At 36.2% G+C, this 13,164-nt stretch overlaps 1 non-coding gene across 1 annotated transcript; it reads right to left on the bottom strand.

The window, feature by feature from the left end:
* Positions 1-5,395: 5,395 nt before the first annotated feature.
* On the bottom strand, positions 5,396-5,554 carry LOC117095491. The gene has a single exon (XR_004442027.1). It is a non-coding gene; the product is annotated as a U1 spliceosomal RNA (small nuclear RNA).
* Positions 5,555-13,164: the final 7,610 nt, after the last annotated feature.

Below are 13,164 nucleotides of genomic sequence, written 5' to 3'. Positions count from 1 at the left end.
CTACTAAAAATACAAAAACTAGCTGGGCGAGGTGGCGGGCGCCTGTAGTCCCAGCTACTCGGGAGGCTGAGGCAGGAGAATGGCGTAAACCCGGGAGGCGGAGCTTGCAGTGAGCTGAGATCCGGCCACTGCACTCCAGTCCCGGAGACAGAGCGAGACTCCGCCTCAAAAAAAAAAAAAATTAGTTTGCTTATGTGTGTGACTCTGTTTCTGGATTCTCTATACTGTTTAATTAATGTGCTTGTCTATCTCTTCATTAATATTACACTGCATTTTAGATTTAGAATAAAACTTGATAACTGATGGTAACTTTTTCTTCTTTAAGATTGTCTTATATATTTTTGGTCAGGTATATTCCTGTATGAATTTTAGAATTAGCTTGTTAATTTCCACCAAAACACCTGCAAGGATATTAATTAGGGTTCTGAATTCATAGATTAATTTAGGAAAAAATGACATATTTAAGTATTTAGTCCTTTAGTTCATGAACATGGTATATCCCTACACTTAGCAGATATTTTTTTCTCTCTGTAATGTCTTGTAGTTTGCTAGCATATGGGATCTTAAATATCTTTGGTTTGATTTATTCCTAGAAAATAAATATTGCTCAATGAATTGTAAATATCATTTTTTAAATAAAAATTCATTTTCTTTATACTGGTAATACGTAAAATACGTTATTGTCTGTTCTACATGGTCCTTATTCAATCAATGTTGTAAATGTGCTCATAGCTTTTTATCATTCAACTCTAGATTCCTTCGGGTTTCTAACCTAAAATGATACAATATGTGAATATCTGATGTTTTACATGTTATATTCCAAATGTTATATTGCTTATTTATTTTTGTCTCTTTATTGCCCTGGCTAGGAACTCCAGTACAAAGTTGAAAATAGGTGGTGATAGTGAGCTTCCTACCTTTTTCCAATGTCACTATTAAATAAAATGGTTTTTTGGGTTTTTTTTTTTTTTTTTTTTTTTTGGTGCCATCTAACAGATTGAAGAAGGTCTTTTTGCCTTTCTGGTGAGCTAAATTTTTTTTAACATTTAAAGTGTAAATTTTATCAAAAAATTTTCAACTTTTAAAATATTTGTGCAGTTTTGTCCTTAAATATATTAATTTGGTAAATTTTATTAATTTGTAAAGGCTATACGATATTTTTCCCTGTAATAAATCAACTTGGATATAATGTATTAGCATATTATATGACTAAATTCAGTTTGCTATTATATTGCCTAGGGCTTTTGCATTTGTGTTTAAGAGAAAGATTGGCCCTTAAATTTTCTTTCTTGTAAAGTCCCTGTCAAATTTTGGTAAGAAACTTAGACAGATTCATAAAAGGTATTAGAAAGTATTTTTATTTGTTAATTCTCTGGAAGACTTTATGTTTAGTTATTATTTTTCTTTAAAAAATAAAAATTTTATATTTTGATTTCACTGGTGAAGTCACCTGGGCTGGAAATTATGGATTACATTACTTAAATAAATTTTGGATTATTAAAGCTTTTTATATTTTTTAGTGCAAATTTTATAAATTATGATTTCAATGACTTTGTCCATTTCAATTAACGTTTTAAATCTATTAGTATTCATTCCTTTTATTGTATTTTCTAATTATGTATGCAAGATATTGGTAATTTATGCTTTCTCAATTTTCTTTTTGATTAGTCCTTATAGTATTGTTCCAATTGTACCAATTGTATCTGTTCACTATGTCATTGTCTATTTTTGTGCATCTTCTCTATATGTTTCTAAATTTTTTATGTTTAATATTTTCTTCCTTTGACTTTCTTTTAATTTTCTGTTATTTTTTCCTAATATTTTGAACTGTATATTAAATTATTACTTTTCAGACTGTGTTTCTCTAACAGTGCTATAAATTTCCCTTTAAGCACAGCTTTTGTTGCATTACATTTTAGAAATCAATTTAATTTCCATTGTGATTTCTTCTTTTATGTATGACTTGCTCAAATGTGTTTTTGCTTAATTTGCATAACTTTGAAAAAAATTTTAGATTTCGATTGATTATTTATTTCTACTTTAGCTCCACCATTGCAAATAACATAATCTGTGAGATTTCAACCCTTTAGAGCTTGTTTAAATTGCTTTATGCCTTGACGTGTTCAATTATGGTTAATATGCTATAGGAATAAAAAAAAATGTGTATTCTGCAGTCGTTCAAAGTATCTACAAATCCAAATTTGTCCACTTGTTCTACCAGGTAATGAGAAAGGTTATGTTAAGATTCCCTACTATGAGGGGGGAGCGGGGAGGGATGGCATTGGGAGTTATACCTGATGTAAATGGCGAGTTGATGGGTGCTGACAAGTTGATGGGTGCAGCACACCAACCTGGCACAAGTATACATATGTAACAAACCTGCACGTTATGCACATGTACCCTAGAACTTAAAGTATAATAAAAAATAAAAATAAAAATAAAAATAAAAATAAAAAGTAAAATAATAAAAAGCAAAAAAAAAAAAAAAAAAAAGATTCCCTACTATGATTGTAGATATATCCATTTCTCTTTTTTACTCTGTGACTGCTTAATACTTTGAGACCTTGTTACTAGGGGCATGCAAATTTTGAATTTTTATATATTCCTGGTAGACTGACAGTTTCATCATCATGGAATATCATCTTTTTCTCTAGTGATAATTCATTTTATAAAGTCAATTTTGTCTGACAGTAATATAGCTACACTAACTTTCTTTTGGTTAGTGTTTGCAGCCTGTATCTCTTTTCATGCTTTTATTGTCAACCTTTCTGTATTTTCACATTTGAGTTTCTTTAAAGTAGAATACATTTCATTTTCTTAAAATTCACTCTGATAATCTTTGTCTTTTAATTAGAATACTTAGTCTGTTTACATTTGATGGAATTTCTGGTATATCCATGTTTATTTTTACAATTATACTAGTTTTTTCTATTTATCCCACTGTTCTATATTTGATTTTTTTGTTTCTTGCCTTTTTTGAACGAATTATTTTTGTTATTCTGTGTTTGCTTTATTTGCTTTTCTGTTCTAAACTCAACATATTTTTTCAGTTGTTAAACTACAGAGTTCATATGTATAACTGAAAATAAAATGTAGTTAAAAGTACTATTTCTACTCCTAGAAAAGTGCAAGACTTTAAACATTTAAAGTATTGTAATTTTATTTATTCTCTTCATGCACCTCCTTTAGTGCTATTAATTGCATAATTTTAATTATTTATATAGACAAAACTCCATAAAAATCTGATTTTTATTTTATGCTGTCAAGATTCATTTAGATTAATCCACATATTTACCCTCACCATTACTATTCATCTTTTCTTTTGTTGCTTGTTTTTATATACTCTCTTTTTTTTTTGGTCTGAAGAATTTCATTTAGTGTGTTTCAGTAGATTTACCGATGCCAAGTTATCTCTAATGATGTTTGTTTTAAAATGTTTTGGCTTCACTTTCATTAGAAATGACTTTTTCACGTGCATTAAATTCTACTTTATCAATTATTATTGTTAGTTATTAAGAAGCTATCATTACGGCCGAGCGCAGTGACTCACCCCTGAAATGCCAGCACTTTGGGAAGCCGAGGCGGGTGGATCACGAGATCAGGAGATAGAGACCATCCTGGCTGACACGGTGGAACTTCGCCTCTACTAAAAATACAAAAAATTAGCCGGGTGCCATGGCGGGTGCCTGTAGTCCCAGCTACTCGGGAGGCTGAGGCAGGAGAATGGCGGGAACCCGGGAGGCGGAGCTTGCAGTGAGCCGAGATCGCGCCGCTGCACTCCGGCCTGGGCGACTCCGTCTCAAAAAAAAAAAAAAAAAAAGCTACCATTACATTGGCTTTTTATTTTACTTTACTTTATTTCTGCGAAGTGCCTCTCAATCTTATTGTTGCTTCCTTAAAGGTAAAGGGCCTTTTTTCTCCAGCTTATTTTAAGATTTTCTTTTTCTTCCTGAATTTCACTCAGTATTTTTCTCACTTGAGGTTTGCAGAAATTCTTGAATCTACAGGTTGGTATTTTTCTTTAGTTTTAGAAAGTGCCCAGCCATTTATACCTTGTTTTCTCCTCTCTCTTTTCTCCTTCTGAGACACAAGTTATACATGTTTCTTATCTATCTTGCACACCTCTCTCTCTCTTTCACCCTCCTATCTTTCTGTGCTTTATACTTTATACTGTATATGTTCTATTGAAATACTGTCTTTCTCTACAGATATGCCCACTCTTCTGTTTAAGCCATCTGTTTACTTATTAACTGTAGCTAGCATATTTCTTAAGTGAAGGTTTTCCTTTTGATCTTTTTATAGATTTCAACTCTGTAGAAATTTTCAGTCCTGTCTTCTACTATTTTGAATATGTTAAGTTACTCTGTCTTCTAGCATCTCTTGGTAATCTTTCCTCATGGTATGCCTAGCGATTTTTTTCAGTCTATTTTTCTAAAGATAAGTACTCATTTCTAATAGTTCCACAATACCATTCTCAATGTAAAACAAAACAATACTTCCTTAAAGTAATGAAACATTGTTTAGTAGGTGCTGATAGACTGGCTATTCTTTTGTATAAATAAATTATAAATGGAATAGGAGTCTCCAGAGGAAGCTGTCATTGCTTCAGAGAGGATGTATTTGATCTCTGGGAGGCAGTTCGTTAGGGAATATTCCCCTTATTCCAATTACAGATTGAAGTGATTTAGGACTGGGTCTCAGTAATTGTGAAAGTTGTTTGTCTATTTTTGTTGTTGTTGTTGTTGTTGTTTACTTTTACTCTTAGCAGTATGTACTCCCGGCAAGATCTCAATCTAAAGCCCGTAATGTTTACCTGAACTTCTCCGTGTTAGCAACTCCTGAGCTCCAGTTCTTGACTTCTCAGACCTCTGCTATGCTGAAGCTTCTGCACATACTCTGATTTTATTGGCTTTTGATGGCTGGGTGATGCCATTCAAGGCAAAGAGAACAATATGAGAAAAATGATGGAGGCAATAAAAGCATGGAATATCGTCATGCTCTGGTATGGTCAGCATACCAGAGAAGTAGCAAAAGATAAGGAAATTAATTTAGGTAGATTAAATTTCCAAAGTGTCTTGAATGTCACAATAAAAATTGGGGATTTATTTTGTTGGAGGAAAGCCAAAGCTCTTAGTGAAGTGGATTGCTCTGGTTACTGTTTATACTCTTCCTATGGGCTAGTGCCCTAGTACTTTTGGCCAAATTCTTTTCCCTTCCTTATAAAGGACTCAGTTAGTTCAGTTTGGGGTGAAGGCCATAGTACTGTCAGGAAAATTTCCTTTGGGATTTTGCCAAGATGGTAAGAACTCGTAGATCCCTGTGTTAGAAGGAGACTTTTTCCACATATATTCCTAAAGAGTTTCTGACTGATTCCTTTTTTTTTTTTTTTTTTTTTTCTAGCTCAAACGCAGTCGCCAACTACCACAAATTATGCAGTTGAGTTTCCCACATTTGGGGAAATCGCAGGCGTCAGCACATCCGGAGTGCAATGGATAAACCTCACCCTGGGAAAACCACCTTCGTGATCATGGTATCTCCCCTGCCAGGTAAGTATCTGACTGATTCTTAAGGGGAAAAAAAGTAAACCAAAAAAAAATCAGTATTTCATTTCTAAAGATTAAGATGTGAAGTCCGTGATCCCCTTCGTAATTCCACTCTTGCCTGTGATAGATAGGTTTTCAAACACATCTACTTATAAAATGCAATCATTATTCAGTAATATGAAAATGAACAAAAGCTACACATTCTGAAATGCAGCAATTGTTATTTCCATGACTTAATTGTTTTGCATTTACTGTTTCTTCAAGGTTAGAGATTTTCTTTTTATCCTACAGACATTAGCAAGTTGTTTTCTATTATATTGATTTGATTAGAATCCTCAAAAAGTCATTTTAGCCTACTGGAAAATCTTTAAATGTAGACAGATATAAATGAATTTTAATTGTTTCTGAGAATATGTATTTGAGTAAAAGAGATATTTTTAAATTCCTCCAATACATACTTTAATTGAGATTTTCATTCATTGACAGCAAAATACTTTGTTCCTCATCACATTTAAAACATATATCCTATTCATACTCTCCTTTAAAAAGGTTTTTTAATGATTGGGTGGATTTCTCTATATCTTGGATGCTATAGAAGGCATTGAGACTCAAAATTTTCCTTGGGGCAAAGTTAGGGGAATTGTGCCCTTTTATACTTCAATCCTGTAGCTTCTGGTGACAGGGATTATGAATTCTACCAAGTTTTCTCTACCCTCAAACCTCCATGAGATTAACACAAAAAGTTTCTCTAAATACTAATATTTTCCATCCCTACCTTTTTGACCATGACAGTGATTAAATTACTGTCTTGGAAGGATTAATCCAGGAGCCATGAACAGAGGGAGATGGGCAGGTCTATTGTAATGAAATGCAGTGAAATGGGAAAATCTATTGTAAGCATTTTGACATAGGCCTTTCAGAGACTGAAGTTTATGGATTAGAGCAAATGGGATGAATCAAAGACTTTCTAAAACAGCAGGCAGAACTCGTAGATTTTTATCTCTCAAAAGTTGATACAGCATAATCAGACATAAACTGTAGAGGTCTCAGTATTAGGCACACATAGCATGAGCCTGGTGGCCCATGTCCTCATTTCCAGTAACTAATGCGAGCCTAGCTCTGAGATCCTCGCTGTATGCACAACAGTTGTTCGATTAATTAATTTACAGATAATTTAAAGTGAATGACCACACTGTCACAATTCTTTTAATTGGTAATTTCTAGTTTCAGGTTTAAGTGAAAATATTTACACAAAATCATAAAACTCAGTCCTTTAGAAAAACTATCAAAATGTTTTGCAATTTCTTTCAGAAATTAATGTAGACAGTATTGAATGTTTTGTAGCAATCATTGCCAAAGCATGTCAGGACTTTTCTAGCTCCCTAAGACACTTGCTCAGAATACGGAAGTGCTCAATTCAACAAACCCTCTCTGTCTTTTGATAATGCCAGTACCAGCTTTGCTAAGCCCTGTTCCATGAAGAATGAATTCAGAGTGCAATAGTTGCTTGAGTCTAAAAATTCTTCCAGCAACTTTATCAGTAGAATGGATTTCTTAGGTCAGAATTTCCCAACAAACATTTGTTCATCATGATATTATCTGAGGCAATAAGGAAAACAAATGTGTTCTGGGAATCTCTGTGAATTTTTGAAATCCTTACTTAAAGAATCATAAAGTCTCTTTTCCCCTCTACCTACCTCCAGGGAGCATTTAACAGTCTATTGTGCAACGGAAATTAGAGCACTGTACCCCTAACTCTCCCATTGTTTACGCTGATAAAGGTATTGGATTGGACAGTGCTCCATAGAACACTCAGGGAAACTCTGATCTAAGGATGTCATGCACAATTATCTCTCTGAGTTTAACAAATGTTTATTGAATAAACACTTCGTATTCCTCAAAAGCTTGTGAGCTATGAGCTATGCAAAGACAGGCTAGAGTCATTCAATTATGTAATAGCGGTTAATAAATGACTAAAGGACATATTTACTGACTGACTGACTGTGCTGATGGAAGACTAGGCCACTGTACCTTTGGGGAAAGCATCTGCAAGCTGTGTAGGGAGCTGAAATGTTCAAGGCACCTGAGACAATTTTCTCTGCCCTAGTGAAAGTCACTTCTATAAGTCAGTCTTGCTTCCTTCTGTAAGCATTGAACTATGATGTCAAGATCACTTTTATATTGTGTAAATTATTCCCTGAGGCAGGTGGGAAATTCCACTTCAAGAAAAATTGCGAGAGAAAGATTTGTCTCTTGCTGCTCCCAGCTTACTGCCTGACTGCCAAACACACACACACACACACACACAGACTCACACACACATACGCACAGGTACACACACACATGAGACTGTCCACTCTCACCTGCTCAGGGAAAGTGCCTGTCTCTGGAGAAATCATTGCAGCACAAGGAATCCAAAGGTGGGACTGAGGATGGATGAAGGACTCAGCAATGCTCAGAACTAGAGATCCCTTCCCTCTCCCTGGCCCCTTCCATGACTGTTCAAAAAAGTCCCAAAGCAAGAAGCCCATTAAAAACATCTACCTACAAACACAGACTGTGGAAGAGAAGGACGAAGAAAAAAATCTCACAAAGAAGAATCAAGTTTTCCACTCACTTTGTCATTCCCTCTGAGATCCTCACTGTATATCCTTACAGACCCTGTTTTTACTTTGTTCTACATGGGAAATCCTGCTTTCTAAAGTAGAATGTTTGAGAAAGTGACCACTAAATGAGCACATGATGAAGAGCTGAGAGACTGGAGGTGTTGAAGACAAGCTTATCTACTTAATTTGCCAAGATCCTAGAAGACTAATATTGTTTTTCTTTATTGAAATGCTGGAAATTCTTACTGAGTCTCCTAGTAACCTCCTTACATTTTGCTTTAGGTTTAAAAAAAGAAAAAAAGCAGTATTATTTAACGAAACAATTCTTGAGATGTTTATACTTTTTTCCAAAACAACGTAAGATACACAAAAATAAATACGGGGACAAAATTTTAATGATCGAGCCATAGAACTGCATTGTTGACACTAACCTTTCAGTGTCACTCTGAGACGGAGTCACTCGAAGACTCAGGATAGGAAAGGTCAGGGCAACCTCTAATAACATGCTTCGTTTGGAGTAGTTAAGAGGATCTCCTCCATGAGCACTTGACAGTATTTCTCCCCAAGAACCTCCCCTCAGACCAGAGGACCAGATGGCTTAGGTCCACCCAGGACACCTTGTGTCAGCATACTGTAGGATATGATGCCCTACTCATCCTCCTTAACTTGCATACTAGTAGTAGCTAATGACCACATTTATTGTGTGAGGTGCTCAATGCTTACTATGTACAATCTTGTTTAGTATCCATAATCACAAACACTCCAAGAAATAGATATTATTATGCCAAATCCATAAGTAAGAAGATCAAGGATTTACAGATCCTCATTAACGTTAGTGTTAAAGGATGTAACTGCAACTGCAGTGTTCTTTCTGTTTCCCACAGCTAGGTTATAAAGCAACTATATCTGCTCTCTTTCATTCACGTCTACTCAATTTTTTTTTCCTAACCTCGAATTGACTCTTTTTCTAATGATAACAGAATCTTAGAATTACATATATAAAGACTATAAAATATTTAAACTGACATGCCCTCAAGTAACCATTATTCAAGCAGAAATTTCTTGTGAGAAATTCGAGAAATTTTTATCCAGAATCACCACCAGTCCTCACATCTTTAGACTGTCATCTGCAGCTTTCTTTTTTTACAGTACTTGGCCATAATTCCTTTTCACTGGGTAACCGCTAAAATATTTCTTTTAAATATTATCCCCTTGCTACTTGCATCCTCCAATGGTGGCAAGCAGAAGGAATACCTTAGAGTTACAAGAGTAAATAAATACAGAGAACCCTGTGCTCCTTGTCTATGCCTTGCCTTCAGGAACATGGCATAATTCAGTCTGCATGCAGCCCTGAACTGAATCAATATTTCATTCCATTACTTTCAATGGGATTCTCATTGCCCTTCCTAGAATAATTTAATTTCTCTCACTTCTCAAATTAAATGATACCTGAAAGTTTCAGCTGATGAACAGCTCCTGTTTTACTGTAGGAGGCCTTCCTTCAGGTACATGGGGCATTCATCTTTTACTATTAGTGAAGGCCATTAGCTTCAATAGAATGCCTTCTCTCTCTGACATCCACTACAGTAGTAATACTCTCAGCCCCATAATGAAACTCATTTCCATGGCTCTGGATAAATAAAAGCAGATTGTCTGGAATTTTTTTGACCATGCATTTAAAGAAAGTACATTGATGAAATGGAGGAAGGCATTTATTGGGGGTTCATATAATTACCTAATGTATAGTATTTTTTATTATTGTTGCTTACATTTGTAGTGCAATATTATATTAAGAGTGGCATTGAGGTAATTCAAATACTACGCATGAAAAAAATAGAAAAGTATACCTCATTAGAAATTTAGATGAAAGTAACCTCAATGTTCATGGTATTATTGGTTAACATTTGTTGAATGCTAGGCATTATTCTCAGTATGTTTTCAGCATGACCTAAGCTAATTTTAATGAGGTGAATAACTGGTGTAGCATCACATGACTATTAAGAGGAAGAGGCTGGATTTAAGCCTGGAGAGCACTGTGCTTGTGCTCTGAACCTCCACACCATACTTCCTGTGAAATCCAACTCAAGAGAACTCTGAGCCACACATTCTAGCACAGTTCCCCAGCTAGGAAGATAAGCAAGGCCCAGCTGTGCTTGGAAAATCAATAGAGACAGTTTTTAAAAGTGCATGATGCATTCATGGTTTCCCTCAGACAATGGAAACACACACACCCACAAATACATTGAAACCACAGGAAACCGTAAGTAGCAATCTCCTCTTATTTCAGATTATCAATCAGTGAATGAGTCAAAAAATTTATTGAGTATCTACATACTATACATCACTGGGCATCTCAAGGGATCGTGCTTTTGCCTTATAACTTGAATTCATAAGTGTATCATATCACCTGTGGTCTATGGGGTCAAGATACAAGTGTGCAAAAAGTTGCTGTTGCTATGGTGAGTGCACATAGTAGCTTATTGATGTTGCAGGTTGCTGCAGGTGCTAGTCGCTCATCTGAAGCTGCTTATGAATTGAAAACAATCAAAAGAGGCCAATAGCCTCTTTTTCAGTATAAGTTGTATTAAAGAGTTGATGGAGGACCCGTAATAACCCATGTATAAGGTTATCTGGTAGAGTTGAATTGGAAAATGAGGTTTGGAACTGAAGCCAAGGTGAGGTTTTCAGCTACCTTGCCCCCAAGTCTAATCTCCCTTGGGTGCTACCTACAGAAAAGTTTCTGTCCACAAAATGCAGTAAGTGCCCTCATTCATAGAGGGTCACCTCCCACACACCAGGAACTTGTGAAACGAAGAGCCAGGCGAAGTAGCTGGACCACTAGTGCTCTCTAGGAGACAGGGCCTGCTGCTCAACTCCTGTGTGGTTTTGCACAGTGAGCTGGACTTTCTGACCAAGCTGTGACACAGGCAGCAAAAGACAGGGGGGCTAGAGTATATTTCCTAGTTTGAGGTACTTTCTTCTATAGAATATGGGCTGTCAGATCACTCTCCCTCCACCTTCTTGCGTCTGAAAAGGACATCACTACTTCTCTCACAGGTGGGAAGAGAGGCTGGAAAAAGACCTCCAATCTAGAGAAACAGGTTTGGAAAGGAAGGTGGCTGCTCAGCCTGTATGGACAATGCAGGCATGTAGGGTTGCATCAGGATGAGGAAAAGCACAGCAGACATGGGCTAACTTCCAAGAGGGGGTGGAAACAAGGCGAGTTCAAAGGAGAAAGGGATGGTTTGAGTGGAATCTTGGAAGATATGGTAAGATAAGAAGACAATTTTTGGCCAGACAGAAGAGGCAGAAAAGGTCATTCTAGACACAGAGCGGGATGAGAAAAAGCTCATAGGTCCAGGGACAGAAGCACCTGCAAAGGCACCCACTCCCTGTCCTATAAGGTGGCAGTGGCCCCCTGAGCCCAGAAACCTCAAGATCTCCTAGGGAAGTCTCTTAGGGCCACAAGGTTGTGAATGTCTGAAACTAGCAAGTACATGGCCATCAGCACGCCTGCCTGGAGTCAGCCAGGGTGGCTCCTTTTTGTTGGAATTAAAAATAAATAAACTTTTATCTGAACAAAGTTTTCTGAAAGTGAAAACATAAAAGTTTTTAAAAAGACAACAAGACACCACATTCATGAGCTGAAGAGCCAGAGCCCTGAAAATAGCTACTGATGTAACAGGCATGCTCTGTTGTCGTAAATAGAGTATCCGCTCTTTGCAGGCAGGGGCTGTGTTCACATTTTTTGGACGTGACTTTGGCACTGTTTCCTACAGATAGTGCTTGCTAAGCAGTTCATCTCTATGCCCTTCCTGGGATCACTCTGGGACAATTGTCTCTCTCCTCAACCCCTTTCAGACCTTCCTCCTCTTTGCTACATACATAGACTTCCTGTTTCTCCACGCTTTCTTTACTTACATTTTCTTTACTTGTCTCAGTTGTTTCACTCATACAGAAATACACAAGCATAATGACACCTATGTGCCAGTCCTGCTGATGCCCCACCCAGGTCTCTAAACAAATGTTTGTTTAGAGCTCAGAACAACATGAATATCCAGGAGCAACAGCGAGTCTACAGGCAGGCGGGTCTCATCCTCCAGAAACCAAGGGGAAGAAAAAAAAAAAAAAACTGGGAATGGAGCGAGAAAGCATATGAAATAAAACCATAATACTGTTGCAAGTAAGATAAAGGTCAATGAATTTCAAAATGTCAAACGACAAAAGGATAATTTCCCTTCCAGTTTGCAGTTAGTGTAGTTTAGTCACTGCCAAGTCTTAAACCTTTCTGACGTCGTGTGCATTTTTAGTCTCATAGTAGCAGTTTATGAGCAATTTATTCAAGTGTATATTAATATCCTCATAAATGTCAATCAGCACCTTAAGTGATGTGAAAATTTTTGGTAGATAGGTAATATCTTGGGTGTAATAATTGTGCATTGATTCAAATATATAGACGTCTGAAGTCCTATTGAGGGGTAGTGTGGAAGGTAGAGTTGCTGAGGATTGCGGGTGGCTGGTGGCTACTAAATTTTTCGATGTTTCATACTCACAGATTCTTTAGGGATAATAAAAGTGTCCAAGTCACAAATGATGGTGGTTCTCTGGATATTTAGCAAACTTTTATTGAGTTTCTATATATGACAGGCATTGGGATATCTATATCTATCTATCTATCTATCTATCTATCTATCTATCTATAGATATAGAAAAAAATTAGATATTTATTTATTAGAGATAGATAGATAGATAGATAGATAGACAGATATAGAGATAGAAAGCTCTTTAGAGACTCTTTGGGAAAAACACACTGCAAAAGCTAAAGACATTGTGGGCACTCAATAAAATTTGTATTGATGTTATATTGTTGTAACTGCTAATCATAAAACAAATGGCAGTGTTCATGTGTCAAGCACTTGGCATGCATGATTTTCATTTGGGGGTAGTTGTCACTATCCTTATTTTAAAGATAAAGAAATTGTGCTGCAGAAAAGTTAGAGGACATTTCTGAAGCC

This window comes from Trachypithecus francoisi, unplaced genomic scaffold, assembly GCF_009764315.1.
Source record: "Trachypithecus francoisi isolate TF-2019V2 unplaced genomic scaffold, Tfra_2.0 Lachesis_group13, whole genome shotgun sequence".
Lineage (NCBI taxonomy): Eukaryota > Metazoa > Chordata > Mammalia > Primates > Cercopithecidae > Trachypithecus > Trachypithecus francoisi.
This window is presented reverse-complemented; position numbering and strand designations above follow the sequence as displayed.